The 27,791-nt window shown below is 36.5% G+C and overlaps 2 non-coding genes across 2 annotated transcripts; both read right to left on the bottom strand.

The window, feature by feature from the left end:
- Nucleotides 1-13,633: 13,633 nt before the first annotated feature.
- On the bottom strand, nt 13,634-13,706 carry TRNAF-AAA (transfer RNA phenylalanine (anticodon AAA)). Its single transcript has one exon. It is a non-coding gene; the product is annotated as a tRNA-Phe (tRNA).
- Nucleotides 13,707-24,965: 11,259 nt separating this feature from the next.
- Nucleotides 24,966-25,036, bottom strand: TRNAG-UCC (transfer RNA glycine (anticodon UCC)). Its single transcript has one exon. It is a non-coding gene; the product is annotated as a tRNA-Gly (tRNA).
- Between the last annotated feature and the right edge of the window lie 2,755 nt (nt 25,037-27,791).

Below are 27,791 nucleotides of genomic sequence, written 5' to 3'. Positions count from 1 at the left end.
TTCTTTTGGTTCAGAATGATCAATATGTGGAATCAGAATAGCTTATTGCCGAGGTTCGTGCTAGAACATCTTCCTTCAAGGAAAAAGTTCGCAAAAATATATATTCTGACTTAGAAGGAGAAATGCACTGGAGTACCAATGTGTGCCATGCACTTGAATATGTACAGGGTAATTTTCATCCTATACTCAGGTTGGGTTATCTATGGATATTATTGGGAGGTATATATGGATCCCGGGTAGTACCCTTTCCATTTCATAAGTATCAGGATCAAGTATATGTTCAACCTTTTGTTGCCAAAAATCAATCACTTTCTGATTCTTACATGGATCAAGTGGAACATAGATTAGGTGACTCAAATTGCTATGAGAAGGAAGAACAAATCTTTAGTTATTCAGAAACTGAAACTGATCGGCCCATATCCAACGAGCATCGAGACTTTATTTATGTCTTTTCCCCTAATAATTACAATATTAAGGGGAAAAGGCAAATGAATTGATTCATCGTCTCGTTGTAGTGTGATAAAGAATGGGAAAAAATAATAATACCTTGTCCTGATGTGATTCTTAGAATACCCAAAAGTGGTATTCTACGAAGAAATTCCATTTTTGGATATTCTAACGTAGAACATGGAATACCTGATGGGTCGAATATGACAACACCCTTTTCCCTAGATTTATCGAGGGAAGGGGACAACTTGCAGATTCAAATTATCTATTCTATTTCATATGAAGATGGTGAACGAATCCAAGTAATCAGTGATATAAGTATTCCATTGATTCGAACTTGTCTAGGATTTGATTGGGAACAAATAGATTCTATAGAATCTGAGGCTTATGTTTCTCTTATTTCAGTAAGAACAAATAAGATCGTTAGCAATATGGTTCAAATTAGCTTGATGAAATACCCCCCCTTTTTCATGGGGAGAAGGGACAATAAAACAAGTTCAAATTTGATGTTCCATAACAATTTGGACCACACTAATCTTTTCTCTTCCAATGGGGCGAGTCAATTAATTACTAAGCATCAAGGAACTATTTTTTCATTATCTAATGGGGAAGAAGACAGTAGATATTTTATGGTTCTATCACCATCCGACTATTTCCGAATCGTTCTATTCAATGATTCTAAATGTTATGATACGGGAAATCAATCAAATAGAAAGGATCCTATGAGAAAAATCATTGAATTTTCAAGTCTCTTGGGTAATTTACATAGTATAACCAACCGTTTTCCATCCTTCCATTTTCTAACTTATAAAAAAGTATTATTAAAGAAACATTCCATTTTCCACAATTCTTTGAATACTTTCCAAGTGCCTAAATATTATTTCATGGACGAAAATATGATAATTTATCATTTTGATCCGTGCAGGAACATCATTTCCAATCTATTGGGTCCAAATTGGTGCTCTTCCTCACCCGAATCTCAATTCTGCGAAAAAACATTTCCATTAGTTAGTCTTGGACAATTGATTCCTGAAAATGTATGGATATCCGAGGATGAACCACTCCCCGAATCTGTTCAAATTATAGCAGTTGATGAGGAATCTTTAGTCATTAGATCAGCTAAACCTTATTTGGCTACTCGAAAAGCGACTGTCCATAGTCATTATGGAGAAATTCTTGACAAAGGAGATACATTGATAACATTGATATATGAAAGGTTCAAATCCAGTGATATAATTCAAGGTCTTCCTAAAGTTGAACAATTGTCAGAAGCCCGTTTGAATAATTCAATATCGATGAATCTGAAAGAAAGTTTTGAAAATTGGACCGGAGATATGACAAGATTTCTTGGAAGTCTTTGGGGGTTATTCATAAGCGCTAGGATAACTATGGAACAAAGTTAGATTCATTTGGTCAATCAGGTTTAAAAAGTTTACCGATCCCAAGGGATACGAATTGGTGATAAGCATATAGAGATTATTGTACACCAAATGACATCAAAAGTCTTAATTTCAGAAGATGGAACGGCTAATGTTTTTTCACCGGGGGAACTCATTGGATTATCACGAGCACAGAGAATGGATCGTGCTATGGAAGAGGCAATCTACTATCAAACCATGTTATTAGGAATAACAAGGGCATCTCTGAATACTCAAAGTTTTATATCTGAAGTGAGTTTCCAAGAAACTTCTCGGGTATTAGCTAAAGCTGCTCTACAAGGTTGTATCGATTGGTTGAAAGGCTTGAAGGAAAATGTTATTCTCGGGGGGATGATACCTGCCGGTACTGGGAAACATATTCACCGTTTAGGGAAACGAAACGGAATAGATCCAAGAATAGGGAATAGGACTATTTAGCAACAAAGTGAAGGACATTTTATTTCATCATGACAAAGTAGATTTTTTTTCCTTTCAAGACAATTCTCACAAATATCACAATATATTAAAACAACAATTAAAATAGTCTTGAGAAATAGATTTCTTGTTATGTTCATGAATATCTCTTCTATAATAGGAAGAATATCAAATATTCTATGAGTGAGAATGCTTCTATCACGTACTAGATAGACATGCAATCTTTGAGATGTAATTGATTTCGTTGGAATAATTAGATATTACGATACATTTTATTTCGCTATTTTGGGGAGGAAAGCGAACGAGAATTAGCAAAAGATATTGGAACATTGATTTGGAAGAGATGATGGAAGAAAGAGTTCATTTAGGGCATAAAACTAGGAAATGGAACCCTAATATGGCACCTTACATTTTTACTGAGCATAAAGATACTCATATTATAAATCTGGCTAAAATTGCTCGTTCTTTATTAGAAGCTTGTGATTTGCTATTTGATATAGCAGGTAGAGGAAAAAAATTCCTGATAGTCGGTACGAAATATCAAGCAATTGATTTAGTAGCATCAACTGCTACAGAAGCTCGATGTCATGATGTAAATAAAATGACCAATGATGGATGATCATAGACATTATTAGTTCCTATTTTTCCAATTCGTCTTCCATCACGAGAAAAATAAGTGATATGTACTTCCTCCAATTATTGTTCGAGCCGGATGATAAAAATTGGCATGTCTGGTTCTTTCGGGGGATAGATCCATAAAGATCTACGTATCCCAATAACAAAGAAACCTGACCTAAATGATTCTGTATTAAGGGCTAAATTAGCTAAAGGTATGGGACATAATTATTATGGAGAGCCCGCTTGGCCCAATGATCTTTCATATATTTTTCCAGTAGTAATTTTAGGTACTATTGCATGTACAATAGGTTTAGCGGTTCTAGAACCATCAATGATTGGTGAACCAACAAATCCATTTGCAACTCCTTTGGAGATATTGCCCGAATGGTATTTTTTCCCTGTATTCCAAATACTTCGTACAGTACCTAACAAATTATTAGGTGTCCTTTTAATGGGCTTAGTACCCGCAGGATCATTGACGATGTCTTTTCTAGAGAATGTGAATCAATTTCAGAATCCATTTCGTCATCCAGTAGCTACAACAGTATCCTTGATCGGTACTGCAGTAGCCCTTTGGTTAAGTATTGGGGCAGCATTTCCTATTGATGAATCTTTAACTTTAGGTCTTTTCCAATTTGATCCAACTATCGAATATAAAAATATTTCAATTTTTTTATTCATATATCTAAGGAGTAGTTGCTTTAAGACAAATTATATCTCCCTAGATATACCCATCTTGTTAGATATTTATTTCAAATATTCCACGAAAGAGAGATATGTCAAAGATTCTCATGACTCTCCAAAAGAACTTGGGGAAAGGACATGAAGAGATGAAATGAAACCAACCATTTTATGAACCCGAAACTAATTCCTGGGTGGATCAATTGCAAAAAGTTTTTGTAGAACTTCCAATACCTGTTCGACAGATTCCTTCCCGAAGTGTTCAATTCTCATTAGATCTTCTCGACTGTAATTTAAGAGGTCCAATAATGTATTTATATTGGCTCTTTTAAGGGAGTTATAGGTTTTGGGGGGTAACTCTATTTGGTCAATGAAAATAAGTTGAAATGCAATTTTTTCTTTCGTTTCCCCCGTACCAGTCAATACGTGCGAAAGGGGGAATGGAAGCATATTAGACCCTTTTTTATTGTTCATTCCATCGATGTTTTGTTCCTCTCCATGTAGGAAGGGAATAAATAAGTCAATAAAATTTCGAGAAGCTTCGTAAAGTGCCTCCCTAGGAGTTAACCCCCCATTCGTCCATATTTCCAGGAAAAGGACTTCTCGTATTTCATTTCCGCTCCCATAGGAATGAATACTATAATTTGCATCGTGAATAGGCATAAAAACAACATCTATAGGAAAAATTCTGTCCTGATAATTATTTGGACTATGTATAATATATCCGCGATTTTTTTCAATTTGTAATATGATATCAGAAGTAATTGATTTAGTAAGTCTAGCTATATGTTGTGTAGTATCAATTATTTTCATAGAAGGTGGTAATATGATATCTTGAGCAGTTACATTTCTGGGTCCAACAATATAAATAGAAGCTTCTCGGATTCCGTACGAGTCACTTCTAAGTACAATTTCTTTTAGATTCATTAAAATGTCATGTATTGTTTCTTCAATACCTATTATCGTGGAATATTCATGTTTTATGTTCTCTAATTTTACACGTGTGATACATGTTCCTTCTACTTCTCCAAGTAAAGCTCTTCACATTGCGATGCCTATTGTATCGGCTCGACCTTTGCGAGTGGGGATAGAGCAAAAAGGCCATAATGAAGATGCTTACTGTATGCTCTGGATTCGATGCATTTCCATCGTAGTGTCTGAATAGAGACTGAGATTTCATCTCGAATCATACCAAGAATATTTGATCAGATGATTAAATCATTTCTTTCTCTTGAAATTCATTCAATTCTTACACACATCTCTTTTTGGGAGGTCTACATCCATTATGTGGCATAGGGGTTATGTCACGTACAAAACTTAATAGTATGCCACTTCTACGAATCGTTCGTAATGCTGTATCTCTCCCTCGACCAGGGCCACTTATCATAACTTCTACTCGTTCCATACCCTGATCCATTAATGCACAAATAACATTTTCTGCTGCAGTCTGGGCAGCAAATGGTGTACCTCTCCTTGTACCTTTGAATCCACAGGCACCAGCAGAAGACCAAGAAAGAACTTGTCCCCGTACATCTGTAGCAGTCATTATGGTATTGTTAAAACTTGCTTGAATGTAAATAACTCCTTTGAGTACTCGATGTTCATTCCTACGTGAACCAATTCTTTTTATAGTTTTTGACATATTAATCATTATGAGTTCAGTTCGAAAAATGCATATCGAAATCTATTTTACTACTAGATCCGTTAATTGATATAGAAGAGGATTACCCCTATTTTTGCTTATGTCTTGGATTAGAACAAATTATCATAACTCGTTTCCATCTACCAATTGGTTGAAATTTTCCACAAATTCTACGAATAGAAGCATGAATTTTCATATTTGTGACCCTCCAATTTGCTCATATTACATTTTGTTTCCTGAGACAGAGAGTCTGTTTCATCTATGATTCTCGATCCCTATCAGATGTTCAAAAGGTGATTCAATCATTTGAAGATTTGTTGCTAAGTCTATATATTATACATCCTTTGGTTAAATCATAAGCACTTAATTCGACCTTGACCCTATCTCCTGGTAGTATTCGTACCGAATTACGTCGAATCCTACCGGAGATATGAGTCAGAATCTGACATCCATCATCTGTCAGAACTCGAAACATACCGTTGGGGAGTTATTCAGTAACCAAACCTTCCGCATGGATCAGATTTTGTTTCTTCATCGAAACTCCTCTTTTGATTCAAAAACTTGACTAACGTTCTTGGATGAAGATGAATGGTGTCTCGACTTGCTCCGACTTTTCATACTATGGGGATATCTTACAGAATCAATATTTTTGGACAACATTTGGATTAATTACCATACATAACATAAAATTTCTCCTCCAATTTTTTTTTTTTTTGGTCGAGCTTCTCGATCCGTCAAAATTCCTTGGGAAGTAGAAAGAATTACGATCCCCATTCCACCTAGAACTTTTGGAATTTCTCAATAATTAGAATAAATTCTCAAACCAGGTTTGTTGGTACACTTTGACGTGGTCATATATGTTCTTTTCTTCCTTCTTCGATATTTTGAAGTCAATATCAAAAATTATTTTTGGCCTTCTTGATGTTCCCTAACATCTTCTATAAAACCTTCTCGTAAAAGGATCCTTCCAATGTTCTTGGTAATATTAGTAGCTGTTACTTGAACCATTCCTTTTTCTACCATGTCAGTGTTTCTTATAGAAGTAATTAGATTGGTAATAGTATCGTTACCCATGATGAACGAATTCTTAGGAATTCCTGGTCTCGATATAAAAGGCATGTTCGATCTTCTTTGAGGAATATGCCTGAGGTGCAATGAATTGATCCATGTACCATTTGATGAACCTTAAGTCAAATATTCTTACAAGATCTATCAGTACTTATAATAATTCAGGAGCCAATGAAACTATTTTCGTGAAATTCAATTGTCTCAATTCTTGGGCAACTGGACCAAAAACTCGAGTTCCTTTTGGATTTCCTTCGTGATCAATGACAACGGCTGCATTGTCATCAGATGGTATCATCATTCCATTGTCACATTCAAATTCTTTATAGGTGCGTATAACTACGGCTCTAAATACTTCCGATTTTTCTAGGGGCATGTTAGGTACTGCTTCTTTAATTATAGCAATGATAACATCACCTATATGAGCGCATTTATGATTACTTGCTCCTAGAACTCAAATACACATTATTTTTCGGGCTCCACTGTTATCCGCTATATTCAAATAAGTTTGAGACTGAATCATTTTTACTCCAAAATATTTTTTACCTCGGAAGATAACATGAAAAAAAGGAAGAGTTCTTACGAACTAGTAATCTTCTTCCACCAGAAATAACTCTTTGATTCTGTATAGATGGGTTGGGTTAAGTAGTAACAAATTGAGTACGTATAGGCATTTTGTATGCAGCTATTCTAGTAGCTGCTCTAGCAATGGTTTTGAATACTCTGCCCATTTCATAAAGTATTCGACCTGGTATGATGACAGATACCCAATATTTGGGAGATCCTTTCCTGGAACCCATACGTGTTTCTGCAGGTCTCATTGTAATAGGTTTGTCGGGAAATATACGTACCCATATTTTTCCGCCACGGCAGGCATAACGATTAATCGTTCTTCGTCCGGATTCTATCTGCCTAGATGCGATCCAAGCGGGTTCAGGTGCTTGAAGAGCGAATCTATTGAAACAAATGCGATTGCCACGGTAAGATACTCCTTTCATTCTTCCCCTATGTTGTTTACGAAATTTTGTTCTTTTTGGGTTATAGTCGATGGTTAATAGTATTTTGATCCCATCTCTAATCTAGAACCAGACATGAAAGTTTCTTCTCATCCGGCTCCTCGTGAATAATAAATGTGTAGATAAATGAGTCTATATCTATGCATTACACATATTGTATATAGAATCTAATTTACAGGATGAATAACTCTTACATTTCCATCCAATGTCTTAATAAAGAATTTCACAGGAGAATATTGACTCTTCCAGTATTTTCTCCATGGGGTCGACTTACCTATAGACTCCAATGAGATTAATTGGTTTTTGGTTTATTTCGCCATCCTATCCAATGAATGATTAAGATTCCTATATGATCTATGCAGTCATAGGTTCCATCGTTCCATAACTTCTATCTAAATGCCCAGGTCTTCCCTTCGCAATGGAACTTTCTTTTCATCTGTTACGGAATCAATTTCCTTAGTTTCCATCGACTCGAAGCTCTTTCTCCTTCTTAAACTAAATTCCTTCAAACTTGCTTGAATGAATCAAGATGATTCTTATGCTTTATCACACTGCTTTTTGGAGGGTAGTGAATGAACCATACAATATTGGGAGAATATTTCTCCTTTTTCTTATTTTTCCGCATTACCAAACACCTTTCTTGCTTCACAAGAGATCAAAATATCATTTTTTCTCTCGTGGAGGAAAGTATTTACGAGGTGATAGTATCTACCCATAGTTATTAGATCTTGGCAATATGAAGAAATTAGTTAGTCTCTAGTTTATTTATAGAGACCAATCCATTCTTATTTCGAGTTCTCCATAACATAACTTCAGAAAAGAATGAAAAGCTCGGTTCCAACGAGTTGCACACTAAGCATAGCATAGTTCCAAAATGGTAAATCTAATTTCTATTTGATCTGATAGAATTGATGATCCATGATTGGGCAGATTGGAAAAAAAAGACCAATTATTCCTACTCTTCTAAAATCCAAATTTTTATCCCTAAAACGCCATAGATGGTTTTAACCAGATAATAACAATAATCAATCGTAGCTTTAATTGTCTGTAGGGGAACCCTACCTCCCCTGTCCCATTCGACCCGGGCAATTTCCTTTCCATTGAGACATCCTGCAATTTGGATCTGAATACCTTCTACCTCTTCCCATTCAACCAGTTCAATATCTTTCTTCATTGTTTTTCTGAATGTAACTCTCTTCTCTAGCTTTAGGGAAATATACTCTGCAAGAATATTAGGTTTTCTATAGGGTTTTGCAACTTTTTTCTATAGCAATGTGAAGTTTTCGGTCCACATAATCGACCATATTTTGTACATCGTTTCTTAATTTTTCAATTCCTTGACCCCTACCTTCTATTAACAAGTTGGGAAATCCAATATAGATTTTGACCTTAATCAAATCAATCTTTCTGTGAATCTCTACACGTGCAATTCCTCCATAATTTGAGGAACTCTTTATATGCATTTGTACATAGTTTTCAATGCAAGTACATATTTTTTGATCTTCTCAGAGATCTTTGGAATAATTCCTTTATTGTGTGAACCAATGGGAACCCTCATTTTGAGTTACAACAAGTCTAAAACCAAGTGGATTTATTTTCTACCCGATACATATCCTTTTTTTCAGGATTCTATTGACATAATCGGATCATTCGATCTAGAGATTTCCTCCGATACAATAGTTATATGACAAGTGGGTTTCTATATTGGATAACCGCATCCCTGAGCTCCAGGTTGAATCCTTTTAAAAACAGCACCCTCATTCACTTCAACTCTACCAACGAGTAAATTGGCTTTGTTCAAACCCATATTGTGATTTGCATTCGCCGTCGGAGAATGAATTAATTGTGATATGGGATAACAGGCCCCATAAGGCATCAGTTCCAATATCATAAGTGCTTGTCCATATGAACGACCACAAATTTGACTAATTACTCTACACGCTTTATGAGCAGACATACGTATATTTCTCGCCAAAGCTCGTATCTCTGGACCTGGACTATTATTTCCCATTGACTCCATCCTCCCTAATGAATGACAAGTATTTCTCAATTAACAACGAGATTTCTTATTGTTTCTTGCATGTCCCTGAAAAGGTAGGGTAGGTGCAAATTCCCCCAATTTGTGGTCTACCATACGATCTATTACATAAATGGGTAAATGTTCCCTCCCATTATGAACAGCAATTGTATGACCAATCATTGCGGGTACAATGACAGATGCCCGGGACCAAGTAACTATTATCTTCTTTTCTTCTTTTATGTTTAGATTTTTAATTTTCGTCAATGAATGATTAGCCACAAAAGGATTTTTTTTCAGTGAACATGCCATGATCAATTACCTTTCTTTCCTTTTTTTTTTTTATGGATATCCAACCATTCTTACTCACGTCGATGAAGGATTGAAGCATCACTGTATCTATTTCTCTTCCAACTTTTCTTTCCAAGTGCACTATAGCCCTAGGGGGTCACAGGTTTTTTCTTGCCAATTGGGGTTCTTCCTTCCCGACCTCCATGAGGATGGTCTATAGGGTTCATAGCTACTCCTCTTACCTTAGAACGCTTACCCAACGAATGTTTAGCTCTAGCTTTACCGAAACTTCTGTTGTTTGCAGTGATATTACCCACTTGTCCAATTGTGGCTGAGTAGTTCTCAGATATTAAACGAACTTCTCCAGATGGTAATCTTAATGTGGTCGATCGATCTTCTTTTGTGATCAGTTCTACTACAACACTTACTGCTCTAGCCAATTGTCCACCCTTTCCAAGTGTTATTTCTATGTTGTGTATAGCCGTGCCTAAGGGCATATTGGTTGAAGTAGACTCTTATTCTGATGAATAAAAATCCCTTCCGAAACTGCACAAGCCTCTCTCAGGTCATACAACTTTCTGGATGTATATTATATTCACATATATTGAATAAATATAATCGTGATGAGAAGGAGAATCTATTGTATTCTCTATGTCCCGATTCTCTACATCCTAGGTCTCTCTATTCCATCATCTGGCTTATATTCTTTATGTAGCATTCAGAATGAATGACTTTATCAAATTACGCTAATACTTTCTTATGTTTTGGATAACATAGGAGGCATATTAAACACCTTTTTCTCTTCTCTCTCTTTTTACTTTTTACCTCTCCCCATCTTTTTATTTTGGGAATTACTACCACTGTCCAGTCCTGAATCTGCCTCTGACCATCAGATCAAATGTGAGTAACTTGTCTTTTTAGAGGGTGCCTCTATCCCATTTTGTTCATGCTTCAGACAAACAATCAAGTCCTCTCCATATTATTATATCTTCGGAACCAATGATCTGATATGAACAATTTTTGAATCCAATCACCTGCTGTCATTTATCCTCAGTTTCCCTTTGGGGTTCATCCCGTAAAAGTGTCCTAGTTGGATCAGTGATAGATTTATAGGTTTCGCTATAAACCCAATCAGTTGCTTCCGATCATGTAAATTAATAATTCAAACCACACTCAGAGGTAGGGCATTTCCTATTGATATAGGAGCTTTTGGACCAGAAAGAATAGTATCTACAATCATGACCCCTCTGGGATGCAAAATATACATCTTATCGCCATTCTTGTAATGGACCTTGCAAATGTATGCACTTCTATTAGGGTCTTATTCTATGGTTACAATTTCTCCTGATATGTGTTCCTTATTCCGTCGAAAATCAATTTGATGATACAGACGCTTGTGAACCCCTCCCCTGTGTCTTGTGGTAATAATTTGTCATCCATTACGACCTTTCCCACAATGATGTTGTCCAAAGGTCAATTTCTTCTACGGGTCCAATTGCACTCTTCCATCGAAACCTGATACAGATCTATTGCGTGTATCCAGAGTTAAAATTCTATATGAACGGATGGCCATTTAATTTCAAATTTGAAATCTTATTGTTCTGAAAAGAGTGGAATAGAATCACTGGTTCTAAGTGTAATAATCACACGTTTACAACGTATTGGATGTGCTATCATTGACCCTCTCTTTCCTCCTTTTTCAGGGAGGCGATCGCTGTTCATAGCTATTACTTTAACATCAAAGAAATGTTCAATCCAATTTTTAACCCTTGTTTTGTTCAATTGAAAATCGACATTAAAAGTATATTGGTTCCTTTCCAATAGACGAATACTTTTCTCCGTAAGTACTGGATATTTCACTTCATCCATAAATTTTTTTCTCTCCTTTTCTCCTTTTTTTTCCCATCAAGCTTGTAGCTATTATTATATTGGATCATATACCAATTTAATTAGACAGATATATCATAGTTTAGGTATGGAAGTTATGCACGAACGTAATGCTCACAACTTTCCTCTGGATCTAGCCGCTGTTGAATCTATTTCAATAGGTGGATAATACTCTGATGGATTGTTATTGTGTATTGCTTAATTGAAGCATACCAAGCCTTTCATTCATTTTATTGAAAGACTTGGTATGCTTCAATTGTTTGGTGTTATTCTTCATACTTATTCCCATTCCATCAATAATGGATATGTGCAGTTCCCCTGCATCCAGCAGGAATTGAACCCGCGAGTTCGCCAATTATGAGTTGGGCACTTTAACCATTCAGCCATGGATGTTGGATAAAGATCATCAACATATTCATTCTATAATATGAGTATAGACTCAGATCTAAAATTGGGTAGTTTGGGATTGGGACCCATTTACATTCTTTCTTCTCTCATACTTGATTCATGTCAACTATTCTCAATAGACATTCAAATAATATTTCATTGAATTAATTTGATAATAAGCCATGGATGAAACAAAATATGTGAATCAATTAGAATTGATCGTATTTATTGTTCGGTCCTTTGGTCTTCCACTCATGGTGGGTGGGATAATAATGAAGAAGTTGACGTAAAAATATAAAAATTTGATCTATTTCAAAGGAGTATATTCATGTTCTTATTTCCCTAATATAATACTTTCTGGCTGGATATTTTCATTAATATATAGTCTCATTCCTACCTATTCTTGCATCCTTGATTTCTAGAGCTTTGGCTCCCATTGGTCAAGAACCAGACTACTAGTTACGAATCAAGTATCGAACCACTGGGAAGATACTTGGATCCGATATAAGATCATTATATGTTCGCTCCAATTCTTGTTGTTCTTGATGTTGGAACAGTCTCCCTTTCTCTATGGGCTATGAGTTCTAGTATACAAGGTATATATGCATTTATAGGAGCTTCAATTGTCGTGCTTATTTTCATCGTTGGTTTAGTCCATGCATGGTAAAGAGGAACATTGGAATGGTCCTTAATTTCTGAATGGGGGAGGGAAGTACAAAATGACATAAAGCCAATGATGAATCCTATGAAGTTACCTTTACTCGATCAAACAATTTTGAATCTAGATATTTCAACTACCCCAAACGATCTGTCGAATGAATTGGGCCAGACTCTCCAATTTATGAACGCTCCTTTACAGTATTAATTGTGGTTTCATCAAATTCACTTCATTAATAGATTCACGATTCGTCTTCGATCGTTATGGTTTGGTACCAAGATCTGGACCTAGACGAGCTTACCTCATTATAACAGTAGGGACTGTGACCATGAAAAAGGCTCCTTCTATAGTGAGATTTATTATACGAACAAATGCCAGAACCAAAATATGTAGTTGCCCCGGAGCATGTACTATCACAGAGAAATTTTTGGTACAGATTATTATAGTATCGTTTGTAAAGTAGATATGTTAATTCCTGTGGATGTCTATTTGCTAGATTGCCCACCTGAACCAGAGGCTATTATGGATGCTATAACGAAACTTCGTGAAAGAAAAGATAGTTCGATGGATATATGAGGCCAGAACTCCAACAAGGAAAGAATAAAATATTTCACTATAAATCATAGGGATCATCATATTGGATCCAGTATTCATACTAGAAACTATGGTCAAAAGTTATTACATCAATCTTATGAACCTAAATTCGAATCTACTTTCGAGATACCCTCTGCAATGTTTGGATCTGCTTCAACTCTGCAATTATAGATCTATCATTGGGATAATCTATCCCATTTCGATTCGGACGTAATAGGATGAATAGATTCTGACTAGTGCCGAATTATCAGTCCCACCATCAAATCTTGACTTCTGAGTTCTCGATCCTACTTTTTTATATGTACAGAGTATCAGGATTCAATTGGAACGGACAGAGAGGGACAATATGAGCAAAGAAGAGGGAAAGAACAGATTGATCCATCTATCTATTTTGATCAGGGTGTCTCCGTATGTAGATATACATCTAGATAGAATAGATTTAGATAGATGGATATGGAGACATGGATATTGACATCTTGCCAAGAACCAGATTTGAACTGGTGGCATGAGGATTTTTAGTCCTCTGCTCTACCAACTGAGCTATCCCGGCTCTTCCTTGTGGATCATCCTGGTATAGGGTTTTAACTTGTGTCAACTAAAAAGAAGTAAAAGGGTATTTTTACTAGTTTTTAGAATGATCTTTATTATTTTCAATTTGGAAGTCACTAATATGATAAAAATGGACTGCAATTGAATAATTTAAAAATGATCTAATCTATGTAGATCATATATCACAAAATCAATTGATCATATGATCAACTTATTAACAGATCAACTCAACTTTTCATAAGATGGATGAAAAGATTCATGTTCTAATTTCTTCTCTTCATGAAAAAAAAATAACGAGGTAAAAGAATCAAGAAATTAGAATGGATTCGAACCAATGGAATTGGAGAAGATAAATCAATCTGTTCGAGAATGAACCTGGGTGGGGATAGAGGGACTTGAACCCTCACAGTCTATAAAGCCAACGGATTTTCCTCCTACTGCAATTTGCATTGTTGTTGATATTGACATGTAGAATTGGACTCTATCTTTATCCTCGTCCAACCATTTATTCCAAAAAAGAATTCAATTCTCCATCTAGAGTAGATAAGTTCATAATTGGATTACTTAATGTCAAATCAATACTTCAACTCGAATCTGGCGTCTATCTTATGAATAAAATGCTTGGAATGATTCAAGTTCTAATCGCCAGTTTTGTCTGATGTTATATAACATCTCTCTCCATTTTTGAGGTGTAAATAGATCATTCTATAACTACAATATTGGACCAAATGAGATTCATTCATTAGAATAGCTTCCATTGAGTCTCTGCACCTATCCCCTTCCTATCTTAGGAGAAGAAACATTGTCTTCATGAACCGGATTTGGCTGAGGATTACCCATTCAAAATATCCTAGGGTTCCCTGGATTTGGAAGCTATCACTTGGTAGGTTTCCATACCAAGGCTCAATTCGATCAAGTCCATAGCGTCTACCAATTCTGCCATATCCCCTTCTCAAAGAACAAGATCATACCTTGATCTAATCCTATTATGTAATATCCATCAGCATTATTCAATGGATATTTGCTCAATATTGGGTGGGAGAAATATCCTCCCCTACTCCCCTTCTCTCCCCTTCTCTCCCCATCTCTATCTCTACCCCAATCGAATATGACTGGGAATCATTATATTATTTATCCATTTGAAATGCAATGTTATTATCCTCCCCTAGTTGATTTGGAAGAGTGAGTAAAATGATCGATATCAATTGACCCTTACTCCTCGTTTCTTTCCCTTGAAAGAATCTACATCCAAACAATGTTCCATTGTAATCATAATCTTGATTGCGTCATTAAATCTTATTCGCGCTATAATCATTAGGATTCCAAAGGAATCTATGGATCTCACCCCAATGAAATGGGGAGTGATATTCCATCGAGCCTACTTAGCTCAGAGGTTAGAGCATCACACTTGTAATGCGATGGTCATCGGTTCGATCTTCATAGCTGGCTCTTTTTCGTTCCTCTCATTTCCATAATCCACAAAGTTTTGTTAGGATCAAGATGGAATGGAGAATACTCTTACGATCGTTCATCGGGTCCGTCATGCCATGATCATTTAATCCCAACTAGGAACGGGATGAATGAAATGATTGGAGCTATTAGGATCAATAACAAATTGGAGAAATATCTCCATTTTCCATATAAAAGAATTCCAGTAGTACTCATACAGGTTATACTATTCTTTCTTCTTTCTAGCACTATTTGTTAATTGAATAAGGATTTTCTATGTCCCTTTATCAGGGACCTCATTTAAAAATAATACGTCGTCTAAAAACTTTACCAGGTCTCACTAGTAAAAGACCCAAAAACAGAAAGGATTCTATGAACCAATCTTCTTCCAGGAAAATATCTCAATATCGTATCCGGCTAGAAGAAAAACAAAAATTTTGTTTTCATTACAGACTAACGGAGCGACAATTGCTGAAATATGTTCGTATTGCTAGAAAATCCAAAGGGTCAACGGGTCAGGTCCTATTGCAATTACTTGAAATGCGCTTGGATAATATTCTTTTTCGATTGGGTATGGCTCCCACCATTCCCCGAGCTAGACAATTAGTGAATCATGGACATATCCGGGTCAATGACCATATGGTGGATATACCAAGTTACCCTTGAAAACCTCAAGATGTGATTACTATAAGAGATCAACAAAGATTGAGAGCTATCATTAAGAAGAACATAGATCTGTTCCAGAGGGATAAATTGCCAAATCATTTTATTTTCCATTCCTTACAATATAAAGGATTCATCAATCAAATAATAGATAGTAAATGGATTAATTTGAAGATTAATGAATTGCTGGTCGTAGAGTATTATTCCCGTCAAGCTTGAATCGAGAATGAAATGAAAGAGGGGTGGGTTGGTTGCTGGGAATCTGGAAATTATGTTCTTCTCCCTTCTTTTTCCCTTCCCCGAAGGAGACATTTTATAATCCTTCCGTACGTTACTTGTTATCTGTGATACTTTTTTTTATTGCTTCTTAAAATAGTCTTGACTTTTCCCATACCACGAACCAATGTTTGTTCTATTTTATCTATTACAAATAGAGGTAGATTGATCCTGGAATTAGGAAATAGTCCTATTGGGATTCAATAAATTGGAAAAACAATGGATGAGAAGAAAATAGATAGTAGGGCGAAGATATGGAAAGAGAGGGATTCGAACCCTCGGTAAGCAAAAGCATACATAGTAGTTCCAATGCTATGCCTTGAACCGCTCGGCCATCTTTCCTATGATACTCTTGGTTCTAATTAAGAAAATGAGTCAATAGCAACTTCCTTACGAAACAAATTCTTTTTGTTCGGGTACGAATAGTTCAATCTTTTGGAAATAAATAGATAATAAATAAGGTAATGATTCAATCCCCCCCGGAAAGACGAAAGGACATTTTTTCCAACTTCCTCTTATTTTAGGAAATCCTCAATCATCCCGATTAATCTGACGTATTCGGATCGCCTAATCAATAATTTAAGACAGATTAACTGATCCATTCCATATTATGATCATATATAGATATGTAGTGATCATCTTATCAATTGTATAAGAACTAATTCTTTGGCAATGATCCTGTGTCATGATGACTATATTTTCTTGATATTCTTTTATCTATATGGAGAAAGCACACAATTGTTGGGTAGGCATTTCATCCTCATTATGCAATGCTCGATCGTTTAAATCTTTCTTTGTTCGGATCATAATCGAACTGGACTTCCCGAGTTTACCCAATCTATTATTCTTTCAATACGAGCCTTTTTCCATTATTATTCATATTACTAATGAACAATTATTCAATTTATTCCCTATCTATGCCCATTTTAAAGAATATATTGGAATAGATAGAATGAGAACATATTTACGATTGTAAGGAAATCCATTTTATGGTATTGTGCACCAGAAAAAAATTTCGTTCATGGAATCATTTGCGTAAGGGAATGAATGAAATTATCAAATCTGTAATTGACTATGCCCAGATCTCAGAGAAATGACAATTTTATTGATAAGACCTTCACAATTGTAGCATATATCTTATTGCGAATAATCCCAATGGCTTCGAGGAGAAAGAAGCATTTACCTATTACAAAGATGGTGTGATTTGATATTTTTTCCATTCTTCTTTTTTGGGGAAAGAAAAGGTAAGGTATTCGGGAATAAAAATTGGGTAAAATAAAACTTACGCTCAGTGAAGGTGAGTTCTGGAGATAGAACAGTTCCTTCTGTCGTGTATCCCCAGTCAATGCACCTTTAGATGCTTTCATCTCCTAAGGATTTTAGTACCGAGCGAAAGGTTACACCTATGCAATAGGCCTTGCTTGTATAGTTGAACCTATTTGATAGGCGCGCATGAGGGGAGAAAGCACTACGTATGGAAATCGACAACACAAAAGCTTCGTTATAGCCCATATGCATTACCCTTTTCTGAAGGGCAGTGAGAATGGTTGGGACAGAAAACATCCATCTCGTTTATACTTCGGATACCCTTATAATGGAACCATCAGAGATTGTTGAAGTGATTAATCCCCAAAGAATACAGGGCGTTAAGAACAAAGAAATTGTTAGAGGTTCCATTCCTAGTAGTAAGATCCTTGGTATTTGGAAAAGAATCTTTGCAAGAAGGATGGCTAGAGATTCATTGGAAATACACTAGCCCTTGTTAATTCATAATATTGGGTCAGAATTTTTTTTTTCAATTCCACGGATTACTCCCCATATTACCTACTATAAAGAAAGGAGGATTTGTATGAGGTTGGAATCTCATGTACGGTTTTGAAGCGGAGATCATTTCAATGTAATGAACGACCGTAACGAATTTCAGCTCAATTAGAAGGGGAATATGCGGAAGCTTTAAAAAATTATTATGAAGCTATGTGACTGGAAACTGATCCTTATGATTGAAGTTATATACTATATAATATAGGTCTTGTGCGTACAAGTAATGGGGAACATATGAAGGCTTTGGAATATTATTTCCAAGCATTAGAATGGAACCCATCCTTACCACAAGCTCTTAATAATACGGCCTTGATCTGTCATTACGTGCAACTATCTGTACCATAGAATAACTTAGTTAATAACTACTACGAGTAAGGACAAAAGAAAAGGCTTTCTACATATGCATCATCCCAAGTAACGGTTTTTATTAGCTATAGCGAAAAAAAGCATCTCTCATAGGAGCCCGAATATGAATAGATAGAGCCTAAATATTCCATGGATAGTAAATTCAATTGATGATGGAAGCACCATAAAGATCAATTATTGAAAGAAGGTTCGGGCTGATATGATCAAATCTGCTCATTGACAAGAATCAAGAATCAACTTATGTAATAGAGTTGATCTACTAAGCTATTGAGCAGCGGTGTAGCATCAGATCCTAAAGATGTGAAGTACTCCGGCCAGAGAGTACTCTCCAAAAATTCTATACGGAACTAAGATAGTTACCTTGCAAAAAGACTTTGATTTGGACAATCAATCTGAAGTATAGAAAGAGATATACTTCATCTTTTTGAGGGTAGGAGAAAAGATAGAACCTGATCATTGAATTGATTGGAAGTGAAATCAGAAACTCATGCCATTGATTTTTTTGGTCCTTTGGTTAATATGAACTCCCAATGAATCATCTCCAATTCTTTGGAAATTTTGGTAAAGGACTAAAGAATAGTGGATTGAGCCATATGAGGTAGGAAACTCTCAAGTACGGTTATGAGGGAAGAAAACTTTTCCAAGTTTACCTATCCTAACCGAGGAGAATAGGCCATTCTATAGGGAGATCCTGAAACTGCGGAGGCTTGGTTCGATCAAGCTGCTGAGTATTGGGAACAAGCTATAGCACTTGCTCCAGGTAATTACATCGAAGCACAAAATTGGTTAAAGATTAGGACGCTTTGGAGAATGACAGTTTCTATTATTGGGAAATCGTTTTCATTATTGAATATCTAACTCGAAATCAATGGGATTTTTTGAGAATATTCCCAAAAATTAGATTCTATTTCGTCGACATCTTATAGGAATATATTTACAATATAAAAAGAATACCTTTTTTGATTCTAGATTGTTGATGGATCTTCTTAATAGGGGTAAAATCCATCCGGAGATGTTTTTCATTAATGATCCATGAATAACGATTTATAATGGATGGCCTTTTATATGGGACATACGAAAGAGTATCAATAGATGGATAAATAAATAAATAAATATATATATGTCCATATATACAGATATATTTATTTATCCATCTAGAAACAGTGTAATAATGACCATTGCTTTTAAAATTAAAAAAAAAAGCTTTTTTGCATGATAAAAGCCCACAGTCCATTGAGCACCTCAAAGATATGTCATAATAAAATTGAACCCCTGCCTCAGATTGACTCCCGTATCATAGTCGCTCCAGTCATAAACTAGAAAATAAAGGGAGAAACGAGTTGAGATATATCTCTCGTAAGTTCAATAATTGCTATTGGCAGGTTTCTTATTATTTAAGTCCCGTCCGGAAAGGGGAGAATTCAATGACCATTCGTTCACCAGAACCAGAAGTAAAGGAAGTAAAGATCGTAGTGGAGAGAGATACCGTAAAAACCTCTTTTGAAAAATGGGCCAAACCTGGTCATTTCTCAAGGACGCTAGCTAAAGGCCCTGATACTACTACTTGGATTTTGAACTTACATGCTGATGCTCACGATTTTGATAGCCATACTAATAATTTGGAAGAGATTTCTTGCAAAGTCTTTAGCGCTCATTTTTTTCAATTAGCCATCATCTTTATTTGGCTAAGTGGGATGTACTTTCATGGCACTCGTTTCTCCAATTATGAAGCATGGCTGGCTGATCCCACTCACATCAAACCCAGTGCCCAAGTAGTTTGGCCAATAGTAGGCCAAGAAATATTTAATGGGGATGTAGGTGGAGGTTTTTGAGGGATACAAATAACCTCTGGGTTCTTCTAGATTTGGCGAGCATCTGGAATAACTAGTGAATTACAACTTTACTGCACTGCAATTGGTGCATTGATCTTTACAACGTTAATGCTTTTTGTTGGTTGGTTCCATTATCACAAAGCTGCCCCAAAATTGGCTTGGTTCCAGGAAGTAGAATCCATGTTGAACCATCATTTAGCAGAGTTACTAGGACTTGGATCTCTATCTTGGGTAGGACACCAAATATATGTCTCTTTACCCATTAACCAACTTCTATACATTGGAGTGGATCCTAAGAGATACCACTTCCTCATGAATTTATTTTCAATCGCAATCTTTTGGCTCAACTTTATCCCAGTTTTGCTGAGGGATTGACCCCATTTTTCACCCTGAATTGGTCGGAATATTCAGACTTTTTGACTTTTCGTGGAGGATTAAATCAGGTAACGGGGGGTCTGTGGTTGACCAATACTGCGCATCATCATTTGGCTATTGCAGTTCTTTTCCTGATAGCTGGTATGTATAAGACCAATTGGCACATTGGCCATAACCTCAAGGACCTCTTAGAAGTTCATAAAGGTCCATTTATGGGTTGGGGCCATAAAGGTCTTTACGAGATCTTAACTACCTCGTGGCATGCTCAACTAGCTATTAACCTAGCTATGTTAGGATCTTTAACTATTGTTGTAGATCACCACATGTATTCGATGCCTCCCTATCCATACCTAGCTATTGATTATGGTACCCAACTCTCTCTATTCACACATCATATGTGGATTGGTGGGTTTATCATAGTTGGCGGTGCTACACATGTAGCGATTTTTATGGTAAGGGACTATGACCCAACTACTCAATACAACAATTTATTAGATCGCATTCTTAGACATCGTGATGCAATTGTATCACACCTCAACTGGGTATGTATATTCTTAGGCTTCCATAGTTTTGGTCTGTATATTCATAATGATACTATGAGTGCTCTAGGACATCCTCCAGATATGTTCTCAGATACTGCTATACAATTACAACCTATCTTTGCCCAATGGATACAAAACAATCATGCTTCAGCACCTGGTTCAATAGATCCTGGTGCAACAACGAGTACCAACATAACCTGGGGAGGTGGTGATTTGGTGACAGTAGGTTCCAAAGTGGATTTGTTACCGATTCCATTAGGAACCGCAGATTTTTTGGTACATCACATTCATGCATTTACTATCCATGTGACTGTCTTAATCCTACTTAAAGGTGTTCTATTTTCCTGTAGCTCCCATTTAATACATGATAAAGTGAATCTGGGTTTTTGCTTTCCTTGTGATGGACCTGGTAGAGGAGGAACATGTCAAGTATCTGCCTAGGATCATGTCTTCCTTGGTTTATTCTGGATGTACAATGAAATTTCGGTAGTAATATTCCATTTCAACTGGAAAATGCAGTCCGATGTTTGGGGTAATATAAGTGATCAGGGAGTGGTAACTCATATTACGGGAGGAAACTTTGCCAAAGTTCCATTGCAATTAATGGGTGGCTCCGTGACTTTCTATTTGAACAAGCCTCTCAAGTGATCCAATCTTATGGTTCTTCATTATCTGCATATGGTCTTTTATTTTTAGGTGCTCATTTTGTTTGGGCCTTCAGTTTAATGTTCTTATTCAGTGGCCATGGGTATTGGCAAGAACTCATTGAATCTATTGTTTGGGCCCATAAAAAATTGAAGGTTGCTCCTGCTATCCATCCTATAGCCTTGAGCATTGTACAGGGACGTGCTGTAGGAGTAGCTCATTACCTTCTGGGTGGAATCGTCACAACATGGGTGTTCTTCCTGGCAAGAATTATTGCAGTAGGATAAAGGCTAGGAGGATTTGAAAAGTATATGGCATCAATATTTCCAAAGTTCAGCCAAGGCTTGGTACAGGACCCAACTACTCGTCGTATTTGGTTCGGTATTGTGACACATGACTTTGAGAGTCATGATGATATTACCGAAGACTGCCTTTATCATAAAATTTTTGCTTCCCACTTTGGTCAGTTGGCAATAATCTTTCTGTGGACCTCTGGTAATTTGTTCCATGTGGCTTGGCAAGGCAATTTTGAAGCATGGGTACGCGATCCCTTACATGTAAGACCCATTGCTCATGCAATTTGGGATCGTCATTTTGGTCAACCAGCTATAGAAGCCTTTACCCGAGGAGGTGCTCCTGGTCCGGTCAATATTGCTTATTCCGGTGTTTATCAATGGTGGTATACAATTGGCTTATGCACTAACGAAGATCTTTATGCTGGATCTCTTTTCTTGCAATTTCTTTCTGTCATCTTTTTAATAGCGGGTAGGTTACATCTACAACCTAAATGGAGACCAAGTGTTTCATGGTTCAAAAATGCCAAATCCCGTCTCAATCATCATTTTTCATGACTCTTCAGAGTCAGTTCTCTAGCTTGGAAAGGGCATTTAGTTCATGTCGCTATTCTTGAATCAAGGGGAGCGCACATCAGATGGGATAATTTTTTGGATGTATTACCACATCTCGAAGGTTTAGAACCGCTTTTCACAGGTCAGTGGAATCTTTATGCTCAAAATCCTGATTCTAGTAGTCACTTATTCAGTACCTCCCAAGGGGTGGGAACTACTATTCTAACTCTTCTCGGAGGATTCCATCCACAAACTCAAAGTTTATGGCTGAATGATATAGCTCATCATCATTTAGCTATTGCATTTGTTTTTTCAATTACTGGTCATATGTATAGAACCAACTTTGGGATTGGTCACAGTATGGAAGATATTTTGGAGGCACATGTTCCTCTAGGAGGCCTATTAGGACGTGGACATAAGGGTCTTTATAACACAATCAATAATTCTCTTCATTTTCAATTGGGTCTTTCTTTAGCTTCTTTGGGGGTTATAACTTCCTTGGTAGCTCAACACATGTATTCTTTACATGCTTATGCATTCATAGCACAAGACTTCACCACCCAAGCTGCATTATATACTCATCATCAATACATTGCCGGTTCATTATGATAGGAGCCTTTTCTCATGGAGCTATATTCCTCATTAAGGATTATAATCCAGAACAGAATAAGGATAATGTATTGGCGAGAATGTTGGAGTAGAAAGAAGCTATAATATCTCATCTTAGTTGGGTTAGTTTATTACTAGGTTTCCATACCTTGGGACTTTATGTCCATAATGATGTTATGCTTGCTTTCAGTACTCCAGAAAAACAAATCTTGATCGAGCCCATATTTTCTCAGTGGATACAATCTACTCATAGTAAGACGTTATATGGTTTCAATATACTCTTATCTTCAACAAGTGGTCCAGCATTCGATGCAAGTAAGAGCATATGGCTACCCGGTTGGTTAAATGCTATTAATGATAATAATAATTCATTGTTCTCAAAAATTGGTCCTGGAGACTTTTTGGTTCATCATGTTATTGCTTTAGGTTTGCATACAACTACATTGATCCTAGTTAAAGGTGCTTTGGATGTGCGTGGTTCCAGGTTAATGCCAGATAAAAAAGATTTTGGTTATAGTTTTCCTTGCGATGGTCTGGGACGTGGTGGTACTTGCGATATCTCGGCCTGGGATGCTTTTTTTTAGCAGTTTTCTGGATGTTGAATACTATTGGATGGGTTAATTTCTATTGGCATTGGAAGCATATAACATTATGGCAGGGTAATGTAGCACAATTTAATGAGTCTTCCACTTATTTAATGGGATGGTCAAGAGATTATCTATGGTTAAATTCTTCACAACTTATTAATGGATACAATCCTTTTGGTATGAACAGTTTATCTGTTTGGGCGTGGATGTTCTTATTCGAGCATCTTGTTTGGGCTACTGGATTTATGTTCCTTATTTCCTGGCGTGGATATTGGCAGGAACTGATTGAAACTCTTGCATGGGCCCATGAACGCACGCCTTTAGCTAATTTAGTTTGATGGAGAGACAAGCTAGTAGCCCTTTCCATTGTTCAAGCACGATTAGTTGGATTAGCTCACTTTTCCATAGGTTATATATTCACTTATGCGGCTTTTTTAATTTCCTCTACATCAGGTAAATTTGGTTAATTCTTCTTCATCAATTTCTCTATGGGGTATTGTCATTGTATCAATGACAATACCCCACAGAGAAAAAGTAATCAACATAATATTACTCCATCTAAAATCTGATCTATATTTTGATTCCTAGTAGGTAATAGTACTGACTGAACTATTATGGCGAGAAAGAGTCTCATTCAGAGAGAGAAGAAGAGACAAGCACTGGAACGGAAATATCATTTAATTCATCAATCTTTGGAGGAAAAAAGCAAAGTGTCATCATTGGATGACAAATGGGAAATTCATAGAAAATTGAAATCTTCACCACGTAATAGTGCACCTACACGTCTCCATCGATGTTGTTCTTCGACTGGAAGACCTAGAGCCAACTATTGAGACTTTGGATTGTCCGGACACATACTTCGTGAGATGGCCCACACATGTTTATTGCCCAGGATAACAAAATCGAGTTGGTAGGAAAAGAAAAAAAGTAATTGAAGTTTCTTGTGATAATGGGATATAGTACCCCTATCCCTATATAGGGATAGGGGTACTATATCCCATTATTGTTTTGTGTACCCATTCTGATTATGATATAAATTAATGGTGTGGAGTAGAGTAGTTTGGTAGCTCGCAAGGCTCATAACCTTGAGGTCACGGGTTCAAATCCTGTCTCCGCCAGACCAGAACATACGAAGTATTTTGGTCTGGAAAGGATTGCTCTCTCACTTATCAATTTATAATTGAATTATAAGTGAGGAAAAGAAATGATCAATACATGAACTATTCTTTTTCATATTCCATGTGAAGGGCGGGTAGCGGGGATCGAACTCGCATCTTCTCCTTGGAAAAGAGAAATTTTACCATTCAACCATACCCGCATTTCAGTTATCTATATATATATATATATATATATATATATATATATTCATATAATTGAAATGGAAAATACATATATGTTTAATCCCATTTGTAAGTAGATACCATTTTTGAATGGTCCAATTATTAATTCAATTATGGATATGGAAAACCCCTCCTCCTTGGGCCTGAAGTAAAAGGCCCTTCAGAAAAGCAATAAAGCCCTCCGGGAGGAGGGGGAGGGAGTGTGAACCTAAAACATCTAGAACATATCTAAGATATGAAAGAATTAAGGATACCTACAAAAAGGACTGATCCGATCTATAATGATACACCCGAAAATACAACATTTTTTCTACTTGACTGTTGGGTCCCTATAATACTAGTGATTACCCCATTACTATTGTAGTTATACCCCTTATTTATATTGTTGTGCCCCTATTACCCCCATATTGTTATTTCTGTGCCCCATAGAATCCCTCTATTGTTATTTTTGTGGCTTTATATTATTATTGTTAGGTCGGCTGGATTATATTGTGACTCCTTAGACTCCTATATATAGAAAGGAGGTTTTGTCATTTGTATCATCAAAGAATTGTTCATTTATGTAATGTAAAGGAGGTTGCCCCCTCGAAGAGGCTGAATTCTAAGGCGTTGATCTTTCTTTTCTATCTTTTCTTGAGCTGGTTTCATAACATTTGGTATCAGAGCTTTGGATTCTAGGGTTTCGCTGCTCCAAACAGGTCATCGTGGCATTTTCGCTATAACTTTTTTTCTGTGATGTTTCAGAAGTTGCAAAAAAAACCCATTTGAGAAGAATTGGTGCTGAACCTTGGGTCCGAATTTCAGAGCTTTTCGTACGATATTTTCGGAGATATGATCTGAGGAAGTTGGTCTTTTTGCAGACTCCTGAATTACATTCAAAACAGGTGACCTGGGGAAAATCGTCATAACTTTCTCTCTGAGGATCGGATTGAAATTTCGTAAAAATGTACATAAAAAGGACGGACTGTAGTTTCTTTTATGTGTGTTTTAGATCCAAAGGTCGAAACAGTGACTCGTGGCACGTCGTACAAGTTCGCTCTACTGAACTAGTCTATAAGCAAGTCACTGTGGGAGATTTCACATAACTCTTCCTTGGAGAATCCAATTTGGGTCAGACTTGTGGCATTGGAAAGAGGACACAGAGGGCTACTACAGGTCACAAATTTAGAACTAGATGATTGGAAAGTACAGAGATACATCAGAGGCAATATCGAGCTCCTACAAAGTGAAAAAAGGTGTGTAGATTTTCTTAAATTTTTGCTTAAGCTTGGTTTGAAAATTTATTTTGAAGGAATTCAAAGGGCATAGTAGAGCATTATTATCGGTAACTGATGCCCCGAGGAAAGAAAATGCAAACACCTAGTAAGGAACCTGAAAGCTCTAGCATGACTCATGAAGAAGAGGAAGAAATGCAACATGATATATCAAAATTACAAGACCAAGTGCAACAACTGTCCCTTGCACAAAAGGAACAGAATCTAAGATGGATGGTTTAAAGAAAGATGTAGAAGCTAAGATGGATGGTTTAAAGAAAGGTGTAGAAGCTAAGATGGACTGTTTAAAGAAAGGCGTAGAAGCTAAGATGATTGACGTGGAAGCTAAGATGGATGATTTGAAGATAGATTTGAAGACAGACATGGACGAGTTGAAGATAAATATGAATAAGTTGCTACAAGAAATGGTCACTAAGGGTGAAAGAGTACTAAAGGAAACTCATGATGAGAACAAAAGAAATGTTAATCATGATTCCATAGACTCTAATGTTGGATCGAAGACTCACCATGTTCCAAAAATCGATATGAGGAAGTTTGATGGCAAGGATCCCGCCACATGGATATTACAGATGGAGCAATTCTTCGATCTCAATAATGTGCAAAACACACAAAAGGTACGTATGGCAACTTTATATTTGGAACCAAATCAGTTTGTATGGTATCAATGGCTTTGTTCTCGTAAACAATTTATCACTTGGGCAATTTTTACGGAAGAATTGATAGCACATTATGAGGATACAAAAAGCAACACTTTTTTTAGCCAATTGATAAGTCTCAAACAAAAGGGTTCAATAATGGAGCACATTGAGGAGTTCCAAAAATTGAACATAAGGGTAAAAGATATTCCAGAGGAGCATAGGATTGATGTGTTCATAGGGTCTTTAAAGGATAATATCCAACATGATGTGCGCCTTTGGGAACCTGATTCATTAGAGAAGGCATTCAGGTTAGCAAGAAAAATGGAAAGCAAAATTATGGCAACTAGGAAGCATACCATTCACAACTATAAAGACGGAAGTGTTGTTGCCCATAGTCTTCCACAACCTACAAGGTTGACACCACAACAATTGGAAGAAAAAAGAGCAAAAGGGCTTTGTTACAATTGTGATAGCAAATACACAAAAGGTCATAAGTGTGCTGAGAAGAAATTATTCTACATAGATTGTGAAGAGGAAGAAGAAAAGGAGCAAGAAAGGTCAAAAGAAGAGGATATATTCCAGGAACAAAGCCTAGATGAAGAACAAATAAATCCGACCATATCTTGTAATGCATTGGCGGGAATTACCACTCCTCAAACCATCAAGATAGAAGGACAAATCAAGAAGAAAAAGGTAATAGTGTTGATTGATTCAGGAAGCACCCACAATTTTATTCATTGTAGGGTAGCAAAAGAATTGAATTGCTTCCTATATCCAGCACCAGAGTGTCAAGTGATGATTGCAAATGGAGGAACAATAAA

This window comes from Pinus tabuliformis, chromosome X, assembly GCF_031772625.1.
Source record: "Pinus tabuliformis cultivar Carrire ecotype Pingquan chromosome X, CPIR1, whole genome shotgun sequence".
Classification (NCBI taxonomy): Eukaryota; Viridiplantae; Streptophyta; class Pinopsida; order Pinales; family Pinaceae; genus Pinus; species Pinus tabuliformis.
Note: the sequence above shows the minus strand (reverse complement) of the source record. Positions and strands in the feature narration are given on the sequence as shown.